Below are 27,602 nucleotides of genomic sequence, written 5' to 3'. Positions count from 1 at the left end.
CTGTGCATAAAGATCTTTAATAATATAAATTCCCTCTAAGTGGTTTCAAAAACCAAACACTGTAATTCCAAGGAATATTTTTTTCCTTGGCTTTGACACTGAAGCTAAAGGTTCTGCTGTGGCTACTTTATTTATTTCAGTTGTCTGGAGTTGCCTCAAGATTCAAATCCTTGGGGAGGAAGGGAGGCTGCTACGCCAGCTTGAAAGAAATATTTTCTGTAAACCCTTGGAAATAACGCCTAAGGGAGCACTTGCCTTGATGCAGATTGCCTCCGGGGAATCTGATGGCATCCACGGTGGCAGCTTAATGATTGTACGATGGCTTAATGATTTACGATATTTGAAGAAATTTCCCCAAAGAATGAGTTCGTGTTCTTTAGGCACTTCAGGTGGTTGCAGGGAAAAGAATCATCCTGAGAACTTCTGTCTTTGGCTTTATTTATATATTTTACTTTTTATAATAACGGAGAGTCAACCTTTAATCATTGGTCCCAAACGGCAAATAACGACGGGACCATGTTGTTTGCGTATCTTTTAAAATGTGGAATCCAGCAAGCCACAGTGTCCCTCCACCCCCTCACTTCCCACTTACCTCACCCCAAGATATCTGACTGGTCTATAGAGAGGAACCCTATTTGGGGGAGTCAACTTCTCTCCATCACATTCATTTCTTCCTCTGGTGAAAACAGAGGGACTCTCGCTGGAAAATACCACCTGCTACTGACCAATGGCATTCCCCTCAGTGACGCCAACTCCCTCTTGGCACCTGAAGAATTTTTAGGGTCAACTTATAAGGAAGACCTCAGAAAAGTTTGGTGCTTTGTTCTTTGTGATCTTCTGGCTCATGTAGTAAGGAATAGATAATGTCAAACAAGATCACGTCAACAATTTCAACTGAAGAGTAAGCAGTTCAAAATTACAATTCTCTGATGAAAGGTTTGTGCTCAAATTCTACTGGGTGGGAATTTCAAGATTATATATGATCTTGCATATTATTACAAAATTATATAGTGCAATAAATTACTGTATCAGCTATTCAAAATACTATCACACCGATTAGAACGATATAAAATGTATGAATTAAATGACCAATTGTCCCCAACACTGAAAGAGAGAAAATCAGGGAAATATAAGTGATTTCTAGCATGTCTACAATTTAATAAAGTTCTATACTTTGAAGAACAACTAAAATACAGCAACTAAAAAACTGAACAGAAATCTATTATTTATAGATAGTATGAGTGACATACATATGGTAGTCTACTAAAATTATATTATAGTCATTTTGTTGATAAAACTTAACTCTCTTAAGTGTTGTCAACAGAGCTATAATTAGCTGAAAAAATAATGTGAATATATTCCATCTACAATAACAACACACTAAAACAATAACTTCAAGTGTGTAGGAATAACACATTAAAATCACAACTGCTCTATGAGATAATGAACGAACAAAAAATATTAAGGAAGATCAAAGTTCTGTATGGAAAGTCCGAATGTTTAAAACCTGTCAACCTTTCACAAAGTAATCCATATATTTAATGAGTCTGATTGTTAATAACTCCAAAATACTAGCAAAATAAGTTGACATTATAACAACTAATAAGTCTATAAGAAGAACTAGAGAACTATTACTGAAAAAAGGTGTCATGGTATCTTTGAGTTAAGCAAGTCTGCAGGGATTCTAACAAGCGATGCAGAGTGGATGGTGCTTCTGAACCACATACAGTGGAAGAAAAATACCACACTGGCATCCATCCTGGTTTGTCATTGATCTAAATTGAGTTTCAGTTCATCTGCTATTAGTGCTACGGATTTGTCTATAATGAAACACATCTAATAATGCCACACAGATGATTGAAACAATGGGCAATAATCTGAGCTTCATCTTCCTATGAACATGCCATCTTGCTCCTCTACATCACCTGTGTATTCATGACATCACCACCAACTCTGGCCAGCTAGGAGTCTGGCCTAGAACCCAAACAAAGGACAAATGAGTGTATCAAATAAAGAAAATACACCTGTTTGAGATCAGGTAAAGGCTATTTAATCTAAGACTCTAATTTAATCCAATGGCTAATACAAATCAAACATTTTATCTCATCTCTCTTGAACATGTTAATTTTTGTATGTGATTTTTTTAAACAAGATTCCACATTCTCCACATTAGTAAAGAAATCTGAAAAAATTCTTGCTCTTTAAATGAACTTAAAATAAAATAATGCCCAGCCATTTATTAGGGTAGAAATATCTTGCCATTTATTGCAGAATAGAACCTGAAGTTAGTCCAGATGTTCTAGCTTAATTTCTTAGGCCATCAATACAAATTAGCAGACACTGTTTTTCCATGCAATCTATAATTTAAATCATAATAATACTCCTCCGGTAGAAAAAAAATAGAAGCATATATAAAGAAATATCGTTAAATTTAGAATCTGTGTTTATGACTGGTGTGAAGGTCCATAATTGACTGATGGACATCAAGCTGTACACTGAATCCAGTAGAGTCTTACGAGGTTATGATATTCTGGAACCTTAAAAAATAATTTTGTCAGAGAAAATAGTAGCTGGCTGGCAGTCAATTACACACCTTGCTTTTTTTGCATTCTATTTCTGACCACATGTGGTCTTTGATGATATATACTTGAGGCCCCATGGCAAGGTCCCTGAATGCTGTTTGTCAACCCAGCTAATCCATTAAAACAGTTTATTTCCTCTTTGCTTAACAACAACAAAAAGACTTTTTTTAAAGATTAATTTTATAATGTCATGGAAAGATATTTAGAAAATATATTATTTGAAATATCAATATAGTTGCTTAGAGATTAATGGACTTGTCATTGCTCTAGCCTACAATTTTTTGATTAATTTTTGGTGCTCTAAAAAGATATTATGGAGATATTTTCTTTGTAGCATGACTACTGTTTAGAGCAGTTATTGGATTACTTTAGAGCACTATTTGTTGGTGCTAAGAGAAAGGAAGAGTTTTGATTAGTTATGTGGAGGTTTGTTTTGAGAGACAAGTGGTAAAGTAACATTTTCACATTGTTTTTGCTTTTACTCCTTTGAAATACTGTAAATTTATAAAAGCATATCAAGATAATACAGACCTTCTGCATCAAATTAAGTGCCCTATATTCTCGTTGTAGAGAGGCTGAAAAATATTATACACATGCAATATATTTGCATGCAAGGAAGGCAATGTTAGTAGAATTTTATGGACAGACGTGGATGATGAGAGAGAAAGCAACAGAGAGACAGAGACAGAGAAAATCAGAGACTCTATACATATCATCTTATGTTCCCAGCTGAAGTGACACATCACACATTAACCACCAAACACGTTTTTTTGATTCATCTTGATAATACATCACTTTACAAATCACACACTTTCCATTTTAAAAAAAAAATGCGTATCTTTTAAGTGAAAGAAATGCCAAAGGAGCTTTGCTTTAGTCTTATGATCAGACAAAAACTTTTCCCCTTATTTTTAGTGTTTCTCACAAAATTTTGTTGCAATATATACATTTCATTAACAGAAATTCCTCACACACACGCATATATATATATATTCATTTAACAAAATTATAAACTGTTTGATCTTGCCTGCTTTAAAAACTCTAATCCCTTAATTATTCTCTATTTCCTAAAATAACTTCGTTTTGCATTCAATGCCATCACCAATTTCCAGTCTTATTGTCACTCATGTCCCACTGACACAGATAAAGTACTGATGACAGACTCTCCCGAGCTGAAAATTCCTGTTTGACTTGATCACATCTTTCTGAGTTTTACTTGGCTATGTAAGAGGAAATGCAAGCTTAAGGTCGCCTAATGCGTGCTTTCCAATAGCACATCCGGACCCAGGCGGCTCCTCTTTGTCTTTTGTATCAGAGTAAATTGCACCATTACTCACCCAGGTGCTCATTCCCAAACACGAGAGTTTTTGATTTTGCACTTTCTACCACTCCAATCCATCACCAAATACTGTCAGCCCTACTTTCAAAATATAGCCTCAATTGCACGATCTTTCATTTCAGGGAGCTCCATACCAGTCCTTATCTGGAGTGATCCTTGTGAAGTACAGAACTCCCTACAGCTGCTCACGCAAGTCAGAATAAGGGCTGAACTCCTACTGGGTCTTCCACGTGCCTTGTGTGGGGCCTCGCTTCTTCACGGCATTTCCTAGGGCATAATGCACAGGCATCCCCCAAGACAGCACTCAGTGTTCCTCACGGGAGAACGTGGGGAGCTGAAGTGACAGCTCTACACGCTGGCACCGTGAGGCTGGCACACACTCCAGCTGGTGTCTGGCCTGAGTCGCTCCTCTCTCTCCTGGCACCATGTTCTTGAGTGCCAGTGCCTCGTGCTACTGCGGCTTCATGAAAAAATATCTCAAATGACCTACGGCTTAGTGAATGTAAAATATTTTACTCTGAGTATAAGAATCAAAGAATAGTTCAGTAAATTAGGAAATTTTTGGAATTAAGCAGTCGACCTGCAAAATGGCCTGGCAGATTCTGTTCAAAGGAACGTTACCATTTCTATTACTGCGAGTCCTGCCAGGACCCTGGCTATTCCTTAGGAGGAAATTGTCAAATCATTAACAGCTGAATTTGAAATCTGATTTTTCAAAACCCATTCAAAATTTAATTATCGTTAGCTATTTTTTAGCTGATGTATCATTTGGAATATTATTTTATAAAGAATGACCTGGCATGTAAGATGCAAACTAAAATTATTTTCAAAAATAGCAATGGAAGGAAACAAATCTCTGTTGCAGACAAATGCTAATGTTTAAAGGTATACAGATGCATTTCTGCTGGTAAAACAAGAAAATTCAGTCCTTAAATCTTTCAACCTCTCAGTTTGGGAATGTGACAGTAATTGTAAATCTTGCTGACATGATTTCCCCATCTCCTGGCAAACATTTAAGTTTATATGTGAACAGCCAACACTCATTATCTGCTACTCTGCTTTCTTCTGCATCCTGGAGAATGTGTTATCCTTTCTGCTGTGAAGTCATTCTGGCTCATGGGCTCATATTACTAAATATGCAAAAGAGGGCTGTGCTGATATTTATTATATTCTTAATATTTAATGTGTTATTTGTATATTAGTATATGAATAATGTCATATGCATATGAAAGATATATGCATTCATATATACATCGTCAACATGATATATAGGTGTGTAGATATTGCTGTCATATAAACTGTGAAAACAGCAATTCTTTTAAAAGTAAGATTTTTTTTTTCACTTTAAAGGGTAGGTTTATCAGGAAAAGAAGAAAATGAGAGGCACCTGCATAGCCACAGGTGGGCAGGCGAGCTCTAAGGGTAAGAAATCTTAAATCACTAATTTAGGGTCACTGGTTACATGGACTGTGTTTCTGGCATAATTTGAGCTGGCACAGGGCATCTGTCTCTGCTCTCTACGAGTGGAGCTGTGAGAACAGCGAGCGGGCACACAACGGTCACCCCGAGACCCTGCTGGACAGGCCGGTCCTCCAGCCTCTGACATCAGCGTGGTCCCTGATAAGGCTGACGGCCCCTCAGCATCCCAGACGCCTTCCACATATCTTAACTCACATGCTAGTATTTGTCCTGACATTCGGGGAACGATAATTCTGAAAATCAAATTGTTGGTTGTTCTACTTCTTTTTGCTTGAGTCTATTCACATGGACGTTGATGTTTCTCATAGAACGAGTGGGATTAAGGCGACAAAAGAATTCTATCGCTTTCCGACCAGCTTTGGCTGCTCTTGACCTCTCGCTCTTCCTCTGATTCCCATCGTCCTTAAGAGCTTGCGCAGTGCTTTAGTCTCTGCCATGTATGCTTGATAACACCTCTTACCTCACTGAACAGTGACTTATAAATGGCAATGAAAAACCACACAGCTCAAGCTCAAACGTGTATTATAAACAATGACTGTTTGAACATGAGATAGTTTAAAATATTGAATCCCTACAAATTCCAAATGAAGAAGCAGGTTTTGCTATAAGGTATCTACATAAATCTGTGCATTTGTATTCCTAATGTTTTCAGCATCTTTGTTATCATTGCATAGCTATACCTATACATATGCATATATATATTTTCCCTCTCTCTAACTTAGAGTAGCACCCCAGGTACCAGAGTACATGAGTTGAGATTTTACTTTTAATTATTTAAATTATTTTGCAACCTTCATTTTGGTTCTGTCTTAAAAACTTGAAATTATCTCTGTTACAAAAATTAAAAACAAAACTAAACTTTGGAGTCTCTAGACAAGCTACATTCTTTAAAAAAATCAACAAAACCAGTGCATTATGGAAATAAGAAAATAAATATGTAACTGTAACAAAAAGAAATCAGTAAACATAAAAAGATCTAAGTATCAGCAACAGTAATGATAATAAAGATCATTAGGAATCAGGGCGGATATAAACAGAAACATTATCAAAGAACCTTCCCCTCAAACTAAATGTGAGTAAGATTTAAAAAAGCTGGAAAGTTAGGCAAATCACCAGTTTCTAAAGATTTACCAGCTCATGAAATTACAACAAACTAACCAACCAAAGCCAATTAATAAAGTCTATTAAGATTTGTTTCAGGCAGATGATTTTAATGATTTTTATAAACTCATGATACATATGTAATGTTTTCTCAGTCCCTAAATATCAGGCAACTTCCAGTGCCATGATTCTTACATTCAGACATCATTTCTGGATTATGCACTTGCATTTATAGACCCTCCTTGACAAGGCTGTCAGGCGGGACTACTTATTCCCTTTACAATTTTTTTATATCTATAGCCATATAGGCTAGGATGGACTTAAGTCCGTGAGAAAGCGGTATTGTTGGAATTATATTTAGTCAGGATGTACTACTCATCTTATTTAAAGAACAAGATAATTAAACTATGTCTTAGATATAATTTACTGTTGGAAGCAACGTGTTTATTATTTGCCCATGGAACTCGGACATTTATAATAATGAATAGATGTCTACACATAAATTACTCATAACACAGACAGAAAAGGATTCCCTGAATTTTTGAATAATCGCATTCTGAATATTCACCTGAAAGTTGCCATAAGTTTTTCCATTTTAGTTCTACTCATTTCACACACATTTCTGGGGACCCCTGTCATAGGCCCCCTTTTCCTCTTGTAGTTTAATAGGAACAAGTCAAAGGAGAGCACACTCAGGTTTCAATAGAAGATGAACTAGAGTTTGAAAGAAGTGGGACCAGGGGATGCAGGGCTTCTCACCCCAAGCTCGAGCGTCCCGAGTGCCCTGGGCATCTCATTTTTACTGACACAAGCCACCCGTCTCCCCTCCTGTCAGTCACCAGTGAATCCTTCTCTTAGTATTTAGCCTTGTCCGGGCGCACATTCACTGGCCAAGGTTCTGCGTTATCAGGTATACTCTGCTCCCTCTCTAATCTCGCCTGTTTCTCAGGCTTAGCTTTGCTGACACAAGAGAGGACTTCATGGTCTGGGCACGGGCCGGTCTTCCAGCCCATGCTGACCCCTTGTCCAGTCACAACCCCGGCATGCTCCTTGTCTCAGCACCTCACACCTTAGGGGTCTCCAACACCTCCCCGCCTCCCCATCTGGTAGCTTCAACTCTGCAGTTGTATCCCCGGGTTTGTTTTGGTCTAGTTTTGTTAGTTCCTTTGTTTCTCTGTATCCCACCTAGGAGGGGAGCCATCCTTTATCTGTCTTTCTTCCTCTGACTTACTTCACTCAGCATCACCCTCTCCAGCTCCATCAGTGTGGCCGCAAATAGTGGGAGTTCATCTTTTTTTTTTTTTATAATAATGGAATAGTATTCCATCATGCCAAATTATATGCAACATATAATTCTTGACCGAAGAGGGCAGATCCTCCAAGCTCTTTCGTCCCCATGTAACCCATAGCCTTATTTACCCCAAATTTCCCATTTTTGGTATTTCCAGAATCTGCTGCACTGACAGTTGCAATCCCCCCACACCTCTCTTACGCCTTTATAATTATTTCCTCCATAAATAAAATCGCTTCACGTTATCTTAGATGCACGCGTCCTTTGTCTGAAGCTGGAGACCCCACTGGTGTCTTTTCAGAGTCACAGGATCCAGCCTTCACATAGTATGTCCTTGACGGTACCTCGAGAAGCTTGAAACCTAAGGCAGCAGCCATCTTTTCTAAGTCACCAGCTGACATGTACTAGCAGCGGCTCAGACACTGAATAAATCCACTGCTCAGGGGAAGCCACAGGACAAAGCATAGATTTCTATAATAACAATTTGGGTTTAACATTTATAGACAAAGCATCTCTTAAAGAGTTTTTACAAAAATAATAATTTGATGTATGACACAGGAACAATCTATTGACTATTAGAAGATCACCACTTTGTGATCAAGTAGCTAACTAGTTCTATTTAATGTATCATTTAACCCCACATAAATTCATTTAAAATTGATTTTAACAGTTAAAATATTTTTCATTAATTACTGTTTCTTATATTCAGAAAAATAAGGATGCATGACTTCAAAAATCTCTGTTCTGCTGCCTTTTAAATAAATTAATTAATTTAGATGTCAAGTAAGACAGACTTAAAAGGCAGGAAAAACATTCAAAATAAATTTCATTTCAGTACATGAGCAATATTACAGTTATTATGGAACTGAGTTAATAATAACTGTATGAGAAACAAAATTGGGAAAAAAGTAGTTATTTCATTGAAACTTGAGTCTATTATTTATTTTACTTTAGTTATCTTTTCCAAACTGGGACCTAATTCAGTAATTTATCAATTTCCATTCCCCAGTTCCACGTTGTTAATCACTCAGTTTGTGAAGGGCAGGCTCGAGGGGTCTGGGCGATGGCACAACTGTTGGTGCGTTTCCCTAATGAGGCCAAGGAACTCTGCCCAGTCCCAACAGGCACCCACTTAGCTTCACGCAGGAACAGGAATTAGATAATGTAGCTTTAATTTCAATACTAACTGGAAAAAATGGATTTATTTACATACAGGCTTACTTTCATCTTTGCTTGAGATACTAGTCTCTATTCCACCATTAATATGATCATCCTAATAATGATAAGCACAATGATAAATCATTCCATTTTACCACTTTCCTGAACACGACACATCACCTTATGCCTCTCTTTCTCCACATCTCACAAGACTGGGGGTCAGAAAGCAACGTCGGCGTCCGCTGGGAGCCACTATGCTCCTTCTGAGTCATTACTTCTCCGCATTTATGGAGAAGCGTCTGTGAACTGGAGTCTCACGCCACCATGGTACGCACAAGGCTGTCTTCAGAAGTTTTTCAATCTTTAATTTGAAAATATTTTAAAAATCTGAAATATTTTTTAAAAATCTGTATAAATTTCATCTACCTTCTATCTGTGCATTGAAAGAATATTTTTAAAATTTGTATAGATTTGATCCACCTTCTATGTATGCATTTCATAAATGTGCGCATGTCTGGTCAAACAGCAATGATTTGGAAATCACACCAACCCACACACACTTGAGGGTAAGTTACAGACGCGAGGCGCTTTCACTCGGAATAATCAAGCGTGTCACAAAGGTCAATAACACATACCACAAAATCAGCCTGGACGAAGCACTGTCTACAATATGTACAGACTTTATTTAAGCATCACCAGCTGCCGCGCTAATGCTCCTGGAACCTGGGGCAGGATAACAGGACGCCATTATTTGCCGTTTCCCGGGGAGCTTCTTTAATATATTCTCATTCTCCTTGACTGTGACCTTGATGCGCTTATGGAGAGGTCCTCCCCGCTTCTCATTCACTAGCCGGGTCCTGAAGTTGCACCCGGGTGACCTGAACACAACCGGACATCCCCCCAGGCCGACCCCCGTCCCCCCATCCCCGCAGCCCCTACTCAGCATGGCTACTTCGTGGGCCCAATCAGCACCCAGAAGTGTCCCCATTTCTAAAATAATAACGTGATGATTCCATTCTTGGAGAGCTTCACCTAAGCCGTCATCCTTCCTGTCAAATTCCCGAAGAACTCAGTCACCGTGCCTCGCCTGATGAGCTCCCTCCTGCCTTCGCTTTCTTGCACGTTCAGTGACTATTCCACAGAATATCCATTCGCCTCGATCTTGTCAGAACTTTAAGTTCCTTTGACCCACTCACTTCATTGCTCTCACTTGACAAAACACCCACTTCAGATTAAGCGGATGCTTTTTAATGTTAGCCTCTTTTATAAAAGCAGGCAGAATTGTCACTGTACATTTATGATCACTAAGATCAATTAGGTGATTAATGCTTCCAGTCAATCCTTCTTCCTCTTCTTCCTTGCGGCAAGGCAAAGCTCCTTTTTCACCCCGAGACATCTCCTATGATCTCACAGAAAGTTCCTGCCAAGCAGCTCGATGAGGAAACAAAAACAAGCAGCTGTATACATTAACTGATTTCTCCTCTATCCCTTAATCTTATCATTGTATTTAAAATGTGCTGCAATATTTAACTTTGTGTTTCTGTCTTTATATAAGGCATCAGAGGACAATTGGCACCGAGTTTAGAAAGGTAAACCACTTTGCAGGCATGGATAAAGAGTCTTAAGGAGCTATGTGCCCATCATTTTAGAGACAAGCACGCATATCTTCATTTGTACAAGGAATGAGCTGACGGTATTAGGTGGAGGAATGATGGAGGGCTTGATGCTGAAGAGCTTTAATATAGATGGAAGTTTGTCTGGGCTGACAAAGGGCACAGTTGTGCTAGATACAATGTGGGCAACTCAGCATCATTTCTGTCACCTTTACCTTCTTTCCTATATCATATGGGAGAAGCTTCAAAATGATTTCCCAAAATCCCTTTCCAATATGTTTCCAGAATAGGAGCTGACAATGAAAAATTTAGAAGATGGAGGAGAAAGAAATCTCATTCTCTGACAATAGCTGTACACAGGCAGTTGAAATCCTAGACTGTGGTTTCCAGAAGCTCTGAGATTAATCCATTTTGGTGTTGGAGACATATGGGATCATTTGGGCATGTCCCTATAATTCTTATGGAATATATTTTGCCAAAGAAGAGTTAAAATGAGTGCTGATTTACATAATGAGTTTCAATTTATAAAACTGAATAGAAATTATTGAAAATTCAGAAATGGAATATACAACTATGTTTCATTCCCATGTTGAGATAAGCATAAGCAAAGACTTTTTACTTAATTAACGAAACTAAGAGAAAATAAGAGATATTTTACTTCTATAAATATAGCTGTGTAGTCAGGTCAAAACCAGAGTTTAGTCCAAAGTTTGTAAACATAAAAATACAATTAACAAATCTGTTCATTAGGCTAAAGACTACTACCATTTAAAGTAATTGTGAAGTAACTGTCTATAAAGTAATCCTATTGATTCGTCAGAACTGACAAAGTAAAGCAAAATAAGAGTGAGTTGACTCAGACACAGCTAAAGGAAGGGGATTTATAAAGCGGGGGGTGCAAATATAATTGAGTTAATGAACATTACTTCAGAAAAAGATGAATTATGTTATTCAAAAAATTCTAAAATCAGAAAGCAATAATTTATAATAGTTAAAACAATGCAAAATAATATAAGTGAAGAGCTCCTCTCTTTTTATTGACTTAATATATGCTCATTGGCATTCTATATAGAGGTACAGAGTGATACACAAACTCACACACACACATATGCCTCCTAGGTCTATATTTATAACCACTATGTGCACTCATCAAGCAAAAGGAAATATCTCATTTATTTTAGGGTATTTGGAATTATTCCATTTTTTTCTGTCTTAAAGCAAGAGATTTTTCTTTTTAACATATGAAATACTTAAAACCAAAATATATAGCATGCCAGGTTATTAAACACAATCACTCAGAAAAATAACTAAATAAAATTGGCAAAGGTATATAAAAAATGTCAATCACTGATAATTTACATAGTTCACCATATTTTAGTATCAAGCACAGTATCAATGTAATTATAAAAGAAGCTGTATTACAGACATAATTCTGAATATATGGAAATAAAATTAGAAAAAAATCATAAAATTAATTCAAAGAGACTCCATTTTGCCTAAAGCCAGGGCCTCCTTTCTGGAGATGGCATGCTGGGCAAATGACCCTGAGAAATTGATCAATTGTGAATTCTGTAGAAATGCAGTTCCAAATTTGATGGAGTTAAAAAAAAATGCTGCTATTTGCTGGACAAGCACCTTAGAGTTGATGTTATGAAGGAAACACGTAAAGAAAATGCAGCTAGAACAGCGAGGGGGAGCCTTCAAAGACAGATGAGATCCTCGGCCTCCTCAGATGGTGTTGCTGGTGTTGAGGTGTCTTTGTAAGTATTAGGATTTCCAGAGCTTGGAAATCATCAACCCACCCTAACAAGTGAAAAATGCAGCACTGAAAAATCCCCAACTCCTTGGGTCATAAGAGAGGAGAAGACGCTGGAGAGACAGGCAGGTGCTCAGGGTGTCTTGGCTGACCTGGCAGATGCTAGTTCAGAACCCAGCCAGGAGCCAACATCAGGACAGCAAAACCAAAGACATGAGTCACGGGAGTCTCCGCGGGTCCCCAGCCATAAGACGCCCTTGTGGTATTGTAAGATTTACATCTCGAAAATCAACCAGATTCCTGCAGGAAGTTTTGGAGATGAAGATCCATGGCCTACTGGAGAGGAAAAAGAAAAACCATTTTGAAATATGGCAGAGTATTCTGTTCTTCCCATCAAGACCCACTTTCAGAGAAAGCTGGTGAGCCAGGTCTCCCCCACTGAGCTATCATCAGAACCTGCCTGAGTTGGGGAAGGGAAATATCAACTCCAACTGGCTCTGGCCTTCCATGAGGCAGAAGGGAAATAACCAGCTTTACTCTACTCTTACTGTCCTATCCCAGCTCAGGGGCAGGAAAAAACAAAACAAAACAACAAAACAAAACAAAACAAGAAATAATTTGAAGCTCCCAGTCCAGAAACACAGGCTCACTAACAGACTGACACCCATTCAGAGGATAGAATGCATCCCTACCAGCCACACCTTACTACCAAGGCATCAATAACACTTCTGTATGGTAACAGGGGATCGCACCCCAAAGACCTGCACATCGCAGACCTTATTTAAGAAGAAATCGATAGGGAGACCTGAAGAGAACAGAGGAGACTAAAGCAAGGATGCGAGAGTAAATGTTAGCCTCTGACACCTGTAGCTCTAGCTCCCCTGTCCCGCTAGATAAATACAAAGCCTCACACTAAAGGTCTATTTATCCCAGTTCCTTTTATCCAGGGCAAATTATCCAGCTTTCAACAAAAATTTATAAGGCACATTAAAAGAGAAAATACATTTTGGAGGCAAGCACGTGCCAGAATCAGAGAGAGAGAGAGAGAGAGAGAGAGAGAGAGAGAGGACAGAAATGGTGGGACTGCTGGACTAGGCACTTGGAGTAAATGTAAAATTGAATATCTAAGAGTTCGAATGGGAAAAGTAGACAGAAGCAAGAAAATACTGGTAATGTCAGCTCAAAGAGATGAAGAAAGACTCAGAACTCAACACTTTAAGTCAACAACTCTGGACAGGCCTGAAGAATTGCAATTGTTTCAATTACTGAACAGGTTTTTTTTTTTTTCAGTTCCTCTGTGTGAAAGTATGTGAATGTCCAGAAATTTAACATTTTATTTACACATCGCTTTTCTTTTGGAGTAAAATCAAAATTTAGAGTTTCAGGGATTTCAATTTTTTTCTTTGTATTTTTCTCACAAGTCTTATGTTACTAGTTAACATTCTTCCTCTTCATACATATATACATATTTTCTCTTTGTCAAGTGTTAATAGTTGGGTTGGCTTTAATTTGAAATCCAAGTCTTTATCCGGCTCTGTGACTACAAGGAAAAGGTCTCTATGCCAAAGTTGTGATTAACTTTAGAGATGCAGGGGAATTATGGAAATGCATCATGCAAAATGCCTACTTGCCAAAATTATTCTGTGACCTTGTGCTTAGGCTGAGCTTTAAATAATTCAGTGATGTATTGAATGAATAAATTTGTATTGCTTGTTACTCTAAACAGTCAGGCATTCACTTTTCCTTGCCATTTTTAATAAAGCCTAGTTTTCTAATATTCATGAAATATTGCATTTCAATTAAATTACATAGGTTTTGAGAAAATAGTTTGCCCTAAGCTGTTTAGTGTTGACACCAACTGTCATTTGCTTTTCTTTGGTATAATGCTCAAGGAAGCTTTGAGCACAACTAATGCAAAGCACTGTCAGTCTTTAATGAGATACTTTTTGATCGTGTACAACACAACAATGTTGAGGAATAGAATAATGAACTCAAAGTCTTTTGTTGATGAGGGCTATGATATATCGAAATACGCAGAGATGTTCAAAATAAACTTTTAGTACTTTAGTAAAGAGTGTAAGTCTATACTGTCCTAACTCTGCTGAATTCCAAGTACATGCGTACACACACACATCATATTTTCTCACACTTTTTCCCTGTCTCTTAATCACACACTCGATCACACAATACACTATGATGCACCAATAAGCAGGCAAGGAGAGTACATGGAATTCGGGATCACTAATTGGACTAACCTATCTAAAAACTATAAACTCTCATGCAGCTTTTAAGTGCTGCTCACCTGTGGAATCTGTCCCGCATTTTATGACATTTGTGCCTCAAAAAGTTTTGATGTTGGGCCTCCCTGGTGGCGCAAGGGGTTAAGCACATTGCTGTGAGGCTGGCTGCAGCCTCTGCAGCACAAGTTCGATCCCCAGCCAGCCAGGGAGCTACCCACAGGGCGCAGCAGAGCTCTCCTGACTCACTCGCTGCTCCCTTCAGCAGTGTATTTCAGTCTGCCTGTTCTGTTCCCCGCTCTGTCTCTGGGGAATCCTCTTACCTCCCCACACCGCTGGCCTGTACCCCAGCTCTTGTATGCATAAATAAATAAATCTTAAAAAAAAGTTTTGATGTTCTCTGACTATTTCTTACTGAATCAGGACCTTTCACTATGGGGAAAAAAGACATTGTATAACTAGAAGTAGCAACAATAACTCTGATTACTAGGTCTGGTTCTTTTACCATGTTATCTTATATTTAATCATATTATACACCCTTAACAAATCAGGCTTATTTTGACAGCGGCATATTTTTATATTTAGGGAGAATGAAACTAATCACCATCTTTTAAAATAAAAGCAACACAAAATTGAAATACATGATGCTTTACACTTCAAATGCCATGGATTAATAGTATCCACCTATTAATAAGGACTCTCCAGCCGTCTTGAGAAATTTTCTTCATGTGTTCTATATGATACCATTGGGTTGATAGCTTTGGAACACTTCACATTAAAATTATTGGCATTTTCATAACAAAACACTCCTTTCAGCCATCCTTTCATTCACCTCAGCTCTCTTTTATAAAGCAGGTGGTTTCAGGCAGCTGGGATTTGATGTCACAAAAGAATTTTAAATCGACTCCATTGCAGAGGGCTGAGAAAAAGACACAGTGGGAATCTGCCACAGAAAATTTGGAAAGCATTTTCATTTTTATAAAAAGCAAGGAAAATAGCTTTATTCATTTATTCTCTTTTAATTCACTTGATCTGCATTCTCAGTTCCATGGAAAAACAGAGTAACTTGAGGTAGCCCAAACTCCCAGACTCACATTCATTTTCTCTGGGGTAGGTAATTAGTAGACTCGTGTAGAACAATATAGTTCAATGTAGTGCAAAACGGTGTTTATAAAACAGCTTAAAATTTTTCTCAGGGAGGATTTTAAAGACGGCTTCACTATCTTCTAAGCATCTTCCTCATCTTCCATGCAGAAAAGGCTCCTCTCCAGTGACATCAATGCAGACTCCTGAGGTGGCCTCTTGGATTCCTGCCCGCTGGGGTGGGGTCTCTGCCCAACTTCTTCCCAAGAATGCGGGGAACTTGTCAGGGTCATGGGATAGCAGCTCCCTGGATTATCATCTTTTGTGGGGAAATGCTGGTGTCGTCTCCGCTAAGAACACTTCACAAAGACTCCCCTGGCTTTTGCAAGGTGGGCTGCTGTGCTGTGAGGCCTAAGCAGCCAGGTCTAAGAGCCAGGTCTAAGGGAGCGGCCCCAGCCAGCAGTAAGTGGAAATAAAAAGACTTCATTCCATGGCCGCAAGGACGTGAGTTTTCCAACAACCAAACGGGCTTGACCGGCACAAACTTCTGGTGAGGTGATAGGCCAGCAACGCCCCGACGAAGACCTGGAGCGAAAGGCCTCGTTTCCCTCCCTTTGGAAACACTGAGAGATGTGTATTGTTTTAGAGCACGGGAGGGGTAATGTGTTATGCTGGAATAAAAATTAACAGATAGACAGGGTTTCAAACCTGAATAGATATAAAAATGCATTAATTCAATACACGATACTCCCGCCACCAAAGCACCCCTAGCCCACTATGCTCCCTCCTTGCCCCTCATTCTAGGAAACTAGTTTTATATTTAGATTTTCAATATCATTGATTCTTCCATTCGCATTTAAAAATAACAACATTCTCTTCCATTAGTATCAGGTTAGTTATAATTGTTCTTCCTACTTAGGAACTAACAAAACCGCATCTCCAGCACGGCTGGCCTTGCACAGGAGGATCCAAGCTAAAAATGAACACGCAGGTCTAGTCATCAGTTCTGAGGATTGCACTGCAGTCCAGCATTAGGTAAGGCTGTTCAAATTACAGTTTGGGATTTCTTCTGTTGAAGTGCTAAAGTAAAAGTCTGTAAATGGGTTAATATTAAAGGATCTGAGACATTAGTTGCAACACTGGAATGTGTATATTTAATGCAGTGATTTCTTATAAGGAGGGATTCTGGTATAAATTATTCCCTTAATAAAACACAGCTTGACAGTAAAATTTAAGGCAGTTAAAAATAATACAGGAAAAGGAAATCAAATATGAATTTGATTTCATAGAAAAAGTGAAACTTATATAACACAAATCCAATTTAAAAGCCCCACTTCTTGGTCTCACTTTTGATTTCTTTTTTTTTTTTTAGAATATTTTTTCTTTTTTATATTATTTTTTTAACCTGTTTTTTTTTTTTTAAAGATTTATTTATTTATTTATACAAGCACTGGGTACAGTCAGAAGCGCGGGAGGGTGAGAGGATTCACCAGAGCCAGAGGGGAGAGCAGAGCAGGCAGAAGGACAGAAGTACACTGCTGAGGGGAGCAGCGGGCGGCAGGAGAGGTCTGCGCTCCATGTGGGACCCTTGCCCGTCGGCTGGAGATCGAACCGGCGCTGCAGAGGCTGCGGGCACCTTCGCAACCCGGCGCTCAACTGCTGCACCACCGGGGAGGACCACTTTTGATTTCTTGAACTAGTCTAGTCATTAATTACAAGCCAAAAATTAGCATTAGGGTAATTCCAAATTAATTTAAAATTAAACCTCTTATTATTTAAAAAATTGAAGTATCAAAAAAATAGAATCATTTGTGAAAACAACTGTGTTCATTATTGTTCTCATTTGGCTTAGGTAGTGTTTTTTGAATTCCCCCTTCACCTACATTACATCATTTGATGGTATTCTGGGGAAGAGCTTTCACAGAGTCCTGCTCTAGTATAGACTAGATGTTATGGAACATCGTTCCTTCATTGTTCTTTGAATTAAGCACCAGTGGGTCTACGGCTAAACTTTTAGTTCTTATTTGACTTTGAGTTTTTTAAGAAAAAAAATTACTTGCAATTGTATTTAATTCTTCAAGAAAACCTAAAATTTGCACATTGTGAAAACGTGTACTTTTTGTTGTTACTTGTAACACTTTGTTTAAATATATTTGAAATTTACATTATATTATTTAGTTTAAATGTACATTTTACAGATACCTCCATATTTTTATGGACTGCAAATAACTCTTCACTCTCTGATAACTTTGAAGTGCAATCCTTTAATTTCAAGGATTAAAAGAAACTCATCTTGGGAAACTCACCGAAATCCTAATCATCCAACTTCTATGTGTGAGTAATTAGACACTGGGGCGAATCTAAAATGCTTCTATTCAATGCAAAACTGGTATAATCGTTCATTTGCCCTCTGCGAAGTATTTTGTTACCGTGACTGCGTGTCAGTTGACACAGTGAGCGCCAACATTCTATAACAGTCCACTGATGCAGACTTCAATTTAAAGGAGCCGTCATCTTGCAGCTAGATTTCCAAAGCCACTATTTTCATGTTACAATTCATATTCATAGTTAACTTCTCAAGGAATTTTTATGGAAACATTTCCTGACAGGGCCAATTCTTTACTGTCTGAATATACATAACTCTGATTTCTTAACATTTTAGACTTTACAGAGCACAAAATATTTTACTGAATCACATACACATACTGCACAATTCACTATTTATTATTTATTTTTTTCCTACATTATCTGTCATCTTAAAAAAATGCCTTCCTATTAGGAACAGGTAAAAGATTTTTTTTTCAGTGGAACTACAAAATGTGGAATATAGGAAAAAAAAAAGAAAATGAACAGAAATAAAACAAAACAATATAAACCCTGGAAAACTGACTGTGGAAGTGGGGCCACCGCGGAGAGGAGGGCCAAAGGAAAGAAAAAGGAGGCTGGGGGCCCAATGGACGAGTGAAGGGCTAAGGAGGTGGTGGGTGTGGTGTGGCAACATTCACCTGAGGATGAGTGAACCTCAATCACGCATAGTATTGTCAACCAATGTTATCACAATAATAAAAATGTATTTTTTTGGTAAAAAAAAAATGAACTGCATTTGTGTTTCTTTGGGTGTTAAACACCACATTTGATCTCTTACAGAAAGCAGGTATCAGTGACGGTATGACTGCAGATTCCAAATCTCAGTACATGGGTAAATTATAGCAAGAGAATGTTTCTTTTTTTTCCTACAAGGAGACACTGTTTATTAGCACATATGAGAGACAGAATCTGAACTTCACGAAGTACGACATCCATAGAATGTGAAGAAAGAAAAAAGAAATGTCCACATTAGTAAAAAAAAAAAAAAAATCTTGTCTTTTCCACTCATGGAAAGAAGCTAGGATAAATATGTATAAAAGCTGCTTTTTTGATGATGTATAACAGTAGTGCTTTAGCATTATTTATTAATATAATTTAAGCAAATCATTAAATAGTATTTCTAGAACATCTTTACACAAGAACAACAAGCCCCCAGTTGAAGGCTGATGGGTATATGAAATCATAACTTTCTCTTGACTCAGCTTCTTTAGTTTAGACTCGAATTTTCCTATTTTTGCTCCATGTTTACATTGTGTTTAAACCCAGACTCTCACCTATAATGTCAAATCAACAGATGACAGCAGCAGCTTGAAATCTACAGCATCTTAATATAAAACCACAGCAGGTACCAAGTTAGTGAACAACTGAGAAGCCAAACAGAAGCGGTGACAGCCCTCAGTCGGATCTTTTCCCAGAAGATCTGTGAATCTATCCTTTTTTGATTCAGTCCATTTTATGTTTATTTATCTGGAACTTGAATAAAATATCGTTTCTTTGTGAGAAATACTGAGAACACTGCAAGCTATCTATTCAAATGTGCACAATTTCCTTACTTCTTTATATTTTAAATGGTTTAAAATATTTTTAAACTTCAGAACGTCACTAAATATTCACATTTCTATTATTTGCATTTGATACATCAGTTACATGTGACTAAGAAATGAACTGCTGCACTGATTCTATGTTGGCTTAAAATACATATTTTAATGTATTATCTTTTAGTAATCCTCATGTTTTCTTTTCAAAGGATGCTATAAATTCAAAAAACTGTGCACACCAAATATTTTCTCCTTAATTTGGTGGAGTAAGCAAATGATGTTTGCATTGGAATCTACATTAACAAAAAATTCAGGCTGAAAACAAACAGTTATAAGAAGGCTGCAGGATATAAGGTCAATACACAACAGTCAGTTGCTTTCATATATGGCAGCAAGAAACAACTTGAATCTGAACTTAAAAAATACAATAGCACTTATATCAGCAGCCAAAAAAATATTGAATACTTAGGTATTAACCTAAGAAAGTGCACATTAAATTTATCTTTAAAAATATATAAAATTTATAAATTTAAAAAGCTACATAAACAGAGAGTCCCTGTTAATAGATAGAAATATTGCATACTATCAATAGATCAGTTCATTCCAACTTTATCTTGGCCAATGCAATTCCAATCAAAATCTGTGCAAGCTGTTTTGTGTCACAAACTTTTATTTTAAGAGTTACATGGTGAAGCAAAAGACCTAGAAAAGCTAACATAAATATTGAAAGAGAAGACTAAGGTTGAGGAATGACACTGACCAACTTGAAGTCTTAACATATTTAAAACCACAGTAATCAAGGCAGTGTGGAAATGTTGAAAAAACGACAGACAAAAGATCAAAGAAGAAGAGAGAGTTCAGACATAGTTTCCTATAGAGTCAACTGATCTTTGACAAAGGATCAAAAACAATAGGATGGAACAAAGACAGTCTTTTGACAAGTGGTGCTGGAACAACTTCTATATATATATATATCAGCTAGACACAGCCCTAGCAATTTTCACACATATTAACTAAAAATGAATACAGACCTAATGTCAAACACAGAATAATAAAACTCCTACAAGACAACACAGGATGGCTTTGTGTATGGCAATGACTTTTTAAATATAGTATCAAAGGCAAGATCCATGAAAGAAATAATTAATAAGCTGGGCTTTGTTAAAATTATGAACTTCTTTGTTATGAAAGACGTCATCAACAGAATGAGAAGCCAAGTCACATACTTGGCAGAAATACTTGCAGAAGACATATCTGATAGGGAAGCATTACCTGAAATACACAAAGTGCTTAAAGCACCACAATAAGAAAACAAACAACCCAATGAAAATGGACTAAAGACCATAACAAATACCACACTAAGGAAGATATACAGATGGCAAATAAGCATGTAATCTACATAATATGTTATCAGGGAAATGCAAATTAACACCACAGTACCATCCACTACACATCTATTAGAATGGTCCAAATCCAGAACACTGACATCGCCAAATGCTGATGAGCATGTGGAGCAACAGGAACTCTTATGCATTGCTAGGAGCAATGCAAAATGGCAGTCACATTGGAAAACACTTGGCAGTTACTTACAAAACTAAAGGTACTCTTACCATATGATCCAGCAATTTCACTCCTTAGTATTTTACACAAATCAGTTAAAAATGTATGTCTGTACAAATGCCTATACACAAATATTTACAGCAGGTTTATTAATATTGCCAAAACCTAGAAGCAGCCAAAATGTCCTTTGGTAGGTGAATGGAGAAATCTACTGTGCTATATCTAGACAAAGAAGTAAAATTCAGCACTAAAAGCAAATGGGCTATAAATCAATTAAAAAGGGACAGGGGAAAGTTAAACATACATTACTATATGAAAAAGTACAACTGAAAAGGTTACATTACATACTATTTGAATCTACTAACATGACATTCTAGACAAGCAGCAAAAATGTTAGTGGTTTTATGGGTGAAGATGGGAAGGATAATTTGTTAAAGCATTGGAGAATTTTTAGGGAAGTGAAAATGTTTCGTATCACACCATAATTATGGAAATGCTATTATATATTTGTCCAAATCCATAGAACATACACTACCAAGAGTGAAGCGTAATGTTAACTATGGACGTTGGTTTGTGATGTGCCAATGATGGTTCATTAATTCCAACTGAACTATTGTTAAATAATGTAATATTGTGGTGGGGGATATGGACAGTGGGGGAGGCTATGTGTGCTGTGGAGGGGGAGCAGAAGATTTATATGAAATCTCTGTACCCTTCCCTTTATTTTGCTGAAAATCTGAAACTCCTCTAAAAAATAAAGTCATAATTTCAACAAAGGGAATTAGAGAGTCACTGTTTAACCCTCTTCTTGAAATAGATCATGGTTCTACATAGAGCAAAATGCTTTCAATATGAACATATAATGAATTGATGTACTAGGTTGCATTTATGTCCCCTGAAGAGGCTATTGATGCTTATTTGATTTGTATGAAAAAAATGTGTATAAAAATATGTTGTGTACACGGAGAAACATTTAAACATGCACACATGGTCTGACTCTTGCAAGCAGATAATTGCCTTAATCATGTAAGTTCACTAAATCACATATATAAACAGATGATGACCTGCTGAAAGATTATTATGGTTTATGTGACTAATACCTAGGAAAAACCTTGACAAATGCATTTGTGGTACTCATACATCTTTTGGTAAATATACTGACATGTTTGAAAGGTAATATTTTGCACGTGGGAGGGCTCATCACAGTTTCCACAACAAATTAGGAATATAAAATATTACAATAAATCTCAAATTTGGCATTAATTTTATATCACAGAAACTGCCATTTCTTGACCGCAATTATTAAAATCTGAATGATGAGACTTACACAGATACAGAATATGAAGATAAAATATTCTTGAGCATTTAATGTCCTATTTTAAAAATAGCAATCAGGTGTCTATCCAGGATAATTATGCTTTATACTTTTATTACTCAGTAATTTGTACAGAATGTTGGATGTAAAATTTTGATTCATCTATCATGTTAAACCTCATTTTACATACAATATACTAAAAAGTAGCATTGGTTGATGAAATAATTTTAAAAGACATTAGATTTTGCAGAATCCAATCCGTGCATATTTTACTATCAACTGTGAGTGATCCTTTGCACCTTCCTATAATTTACTTTGCATTTGACTTTTAAATTTTCAGGTTTAAAAGTAAAAGCTATTTACTCTTAAATATCTAGGACATAATCATGGTGAAAAGTGAATTATATTATGCCATAATTTCCCTTCTTTCAATATTATTAGATGACATGGGCCTAAACTAAAAAGTAAAATACAGACCAACTTAACATTTAACTTACAAGTGAGAAAATTAATCAAAAGTAACAAATAAAAGGTGGTTTAACAAAATAGACCTCGTGAGCTTTGAATTTCTAATCTGTCTAAAGACAGCATTTTCTTATAAAGCAAAGACTGGATAACATCAACTGCACTACAATGGCCTCATGACCTTCTGACTATTAATATTCTGTCCTATCTTTATTTGAGGTAGCCCAGTGTATTTTTCATGGTAAAATACCAATCATTCAGTTTTCTAGTGTTTTGAAAGCTTATATTTTCTAGTGTTTTCTAAGTTTATATTCTCTCTGAATAAGCTAACTTTATGGAGTTCATGGTTAACTATAAATCAGCACAGTTTGGGCATGCTGAAAATTAATCTATTGGATCATAATTTCAGGAATATATATACTTCTCAGAATCCAAATGCATAAGCACAATTCGAAAGTAAAGAATACTCAGAACTCAATTTACCTTAAAAAGATGGGCCTCCCTGGTGGCGCAGGCGGTTGAGTGCTGCACTCAGTGAAGCTGTCCGCAGCCTCTGCAGCATGGGTTTGATCCCGGGCGGCTAGCCGGCGAGAATCCCACATGGTGAGACAGACCTCTCCTATCTCGCCCACTGACTCCAGTTAATCTTCTCACCCTCCCGCACATCTAGTCTGTACCCCGGTTCTTGTATAAAAATAAATAAACCTTTAAAAAAAAGAGATTTTTCTTTAACATACCAGATGCATAACATATTGATGGCTTTTCTACTTCTGTTACAAGCCCTCAATTCTATGGCATCAAAAATAATGAAAATACCAATAAAGAAGGAAAATACCACTTTATAATTAAAATTAAATTCAACCTATGAAATAAACTATCATCTCCCCATTTTAAAGCTGAAATTTTAATATTTCTTTATTTTTTAAGATTTATTTTATTTATACAAGAACTGGGGTATAGGCCAGAGGCACAGGAGGGTGAGAAGATTCACCAGAGACAGAGCAGGGAGCAGAACAGGCAGATGGAATGAAAACACTGCTGGAGGTGCAGTGGGCAAGACAGGAGAGGTCTGTTGTGCCATGTGGGTATCTCCCAGGACTCGAACCCACGCTGCAGAGGCTGTGGACAGCTTCACAGCACCACGCTCAACCCACTGTGCCACCACGGAAGCCCTGAAATTTTATTATTTAATGAAGAAAACAAATTAGTGTGAATGTTTATTCATAGGGATAAAATATCTGTGAAATCTGACATTAGATACAAATGATGATTTTTAATGTATAAGTTAATTAATAAATAAGAAAATCACTGAAATTAGAATAAAATGCAGTTTCTATATGTAAATTTTCTTCAGCTCTGAGGAGGTAAATTTAAAAGCCTGTGTTTGAAGTACATTGTCTGATCATAATATTTGAGCTCTAAGAGGGAATTTTAGAGGTAAACTTGGTAAGATAGATAATATTGAGTAACTGAAGATAACTCTTGCACTCCTGAGTCTCCTTAGAGAAATATATTCTGAATTTTTGGATTCCCTATAATCTTCCTGAAGAACAGAACTAATTGGATTCTTTCTGCCCGAAGGCCACTGTGGGACCATGTTACCCCATGTCTTTCCCTCAAGACAACCATTTCCTTTGACACTTCACTGGGTTGGGGCCGTGTCTTTGCTGAAGGTTTCCTTGAGCATTGATTTCCACCTCCCCTGGATCAGTGTAGGTCTCCGTGTTACATTCTATCCAAATAAAACTTGTTATCCTTGGTAGCACTCATAAAATACACTTTATTGATATTTATTTTATAAGAACTTCTTTAACTTTCTACTATAAGCCTTGTCATGATATTAAAGACTTCTTTGAGCATTTCCTTCCAGTTCTGCCTCTATCATTAAAGCAAACATTCACGAATTACCACAGATTTGGGGCCAAATTGTTTGGATGCAATTGTTTGACTATAATTCCGCTTTTAATTCATTACCAGTATCTCTGTTTCTAAATCACATGAAGAGGCTAATGACTGCTGAAGAAAGTAACCTCCATTAAAAGCTGAGTTTTCTATTTTCCTGCCCCAAATCAGTGAGGGCGGGGCTGACGGGCGGGAGAAGCTAGAAAGGGTTGGAAGAAGATCTGGAGGAGGCATGTGGAGCAGAGAGATGTGAAGTCACGCCTGCTTCTCAGCATTGGGCTTGCACCAGGAGTTGGGGAACATGGAAGGACACACGTGGAGTGAGACATGGGGAGACACTGGAAGAGAGGAAGGTGAGCGCCTCCAGGGCAGGCTGACAGTGGCAGCCATTACCTTGACTTGTACTTTGAATTTGCTCCTTTTATCACAGACTTGCTCGGCCCCTTCCTTATGGTTCCCTGCCAGAAGGGGTCTCAGGCTTATGGCAAGCTTTGGGGTGTCAGTGGCCCCGCTTTGGGGCAACCCTGTTTGGCTGGGCATTGACTCATTTTGGGCTGGGTAACTTTGATGTTTCATTGAGAAATTATAATTCTCTCTTCTATGCACACTATTTTACTAAGGCTCTTTCACACTAAGAGTAGGCTTTGTCTTTATAAGGCTGGTGGCATAAACTCTTTAGAGTGTGCAGGTTTGGAGGTTCCAGGGCACTCCTTTGTTTGAACACTATCAGACTCCTATACAGCTAAAAGAAACACGACCATCTTCAACTATTATTAGCTTAACTGAATCAGATTTTACTGCAAAACAATTCAAAGGTGGCTGTAAATCATAAATCATCGAGGGGTAATGCATAACTGGCACTGCACATCAATTTGAAACCACCACCTCCCTCAAATATGCCCATCACTCACAGAGCAGACATGGGCCCCACGAGAGCACTCCTGTCACTCTCCTCCCTGCCCCCAAGTAACCTCATCTCCTGTCAGTCACTAGAGACAATACTGACCTTTGAGAGAGTGTTATGCAAGTGGAATACAGCACGCAATTTTTGATTACTGTCATTCAATATGAATATTTTGCCATTCATCCATTCATTTCTCTGCTCTATGAGCATCTTCAACTACTCAGTTCATCCACTGTATCAATAGTTCATTCTTTTTTGTTGCTGAGTAGTATCCCCCTGTATGGAGAGACTACAACTCATTTAGTCACTCACTTTTGATGGACATTTGGGCTGTTGTCAATTTCTGACATCCAAATTTTAAGCTGCTATGAACATCTGTGTAAGACAGATAATAAGTAAATAAATACCCTCTTTTAGTTAATATTTAGTTAATATTTCACCTGGATACCATCACCCCAGACCTATCCCAGAGCTGATCAGTACCTCTTGCTCATCACACTTTATCTAGTTTACAGTCCCGTTACCTCCTATAAAACTTCTTACAAAGTACTGAAACCTTTAGAGCATCTCCCACTCAAGTATTATACTCTTTGTGTTAAGAAGAGGAACAGTGTTTCATTCAATTGTATGTCCTTGACAAGTCTCTCATTTGCTAAGTAAAGAATTTACTGCTATGCATCTTGAGGAAAATATGTATGTCAATTTTATGAGGCAAAACCTGTACATTATTACCCTTTTAGTTATCAGCCTGCTTTTGCAATTCATGATTTACTGTTCATGGTGGTAACATATTATAATTCAATTGAAAACAGTGAAATGCAATATGTTTTCAATGTTCATACTCAGGCCTCTGACAATAAAGAGAACCTCGCTCATGGATTTTAATTCAATGTTTAACTGTCTGCCATCTCACAGTCGTTGCAACAGTGAAAAACCAAACGGATGACCTTTGTACAGTGAAGAGACACACAGGGAAGAACCCAACTAGACTCAGACTGCTCCGAGGGTCCAGCTCCTACATTTCTCGGGTAGTAAAAAGCTTCCTGTGTACCCACTCACCCTAAAAACAACAGGGCTTTGTTGACTGGGGGCTAACGTACAATGAAGAAAGGAAAAAAAGAAAAAGATGGAAATAAAGGAATATACTCTAGTAATTCAAAAAGAATGTCTTCTATGGAATGGCAGGAATCTAAAACTGTTCTCCCTGGTACCCATTAAGGTTGATGAGTCCCTATCGTGTTACATATGACCACACACTTGCCACACACTCCTCCCTCCATGGAGTTTATGCTCACGTCTCTGTTCAGCCTCTTCTTGGCTACCCCAAAGCAGTCCTTTTGTAAGCTAAAATATTTTCTCCAGTGGCAAATATTTTGCTTATTTCCTCCAGTGGCATTTATTAGTAATTTTTTATTTGTATAATAAAGAAATTTCTTTGAAAGTCTTCATGATATTATTTTCAATGAATGCCATATGTCATTCAACTACAGATATTCGTTAATTTTAAAACATCTGTTTATGATTTAAGTAGGCACCAATGTCCTTCTTATTTTGAGTTTCACTATTTTCTCTTTCATATAACCACTACATTTAATAACAGGTTATTGTCCATCCATGCTTCCGATTTCTAGTTGTGACATATATCTAGTGATAGAACAACATATTTATACTCATTTGAAAGTTTCCTTCACCTTTATTTATGGATTTGAGAAAGTTAAATAGCTTGTTTTTATTTTTTTCTCAAAAACTGGTTTTTAAACAATGCAGTGAAATATCTTTCTAATGTAATTGCACAGAGCTTGTTTGAGTGACTTGCAGAATGAATAACAGAAAGTCGACATCAACTTTTTATTCATGGCATTATCCAATATGTTGACTGCCATTCACTGATAATGTCACAAATAACTCTGTT

The 27,602-nt window shown here is 37.4% G+C and overlaps 1 long non-coding RNA gene across 3 annotated transcripts in view; it reads right to left on the bottom strand.

Moving 5' to 3' along the window:
• LOC119234335 (uncharacterized) overlaps nucleotides 1–27,602 on the bottom strand; it is an 80,736-nt gene that overhangs the window by 30,582 nt on the left and 22,552 nt on the right. Inside the window, exon 1 of one of the 3 annotated variants that reach the window (XR_008549828.1) lies at nucleotides 17,946–18,079. The exons of the other annotated variants lie outside the window; for them this stretch is intronic. This is a non-coding gene — a long non-coding RNA (uncharacterized LOC119234335). Of the gene's footprint in view, nucleotides 1–17,945; nucleotides 18,080–27,602 lie in introns of those variants that run through there. 3 annotated transcript variants of the gene reach the window in all.

The sequence above is a fragment of the Talpa occidentalis genome, unplaced genomic scaffold (assembly GCF_014898055.3).
Source record: "Talpa occidentalis isolate TD23 unplaced genomic scaffold, MPIMG_talOcc4v2.1 talOcc4.8, whole genome shotgun sequence".
Lineage (NCBI taxonomy): Eukaryota > Metazoa > Chordata > Mammalia > Eulipotyphla > Talpidae > Talpa > Talpa occidentalis.
Note: the sequence above shows the minus strand (reverse complement) of the source record. Positions and strands in the feature narration are given on the sequence as shown.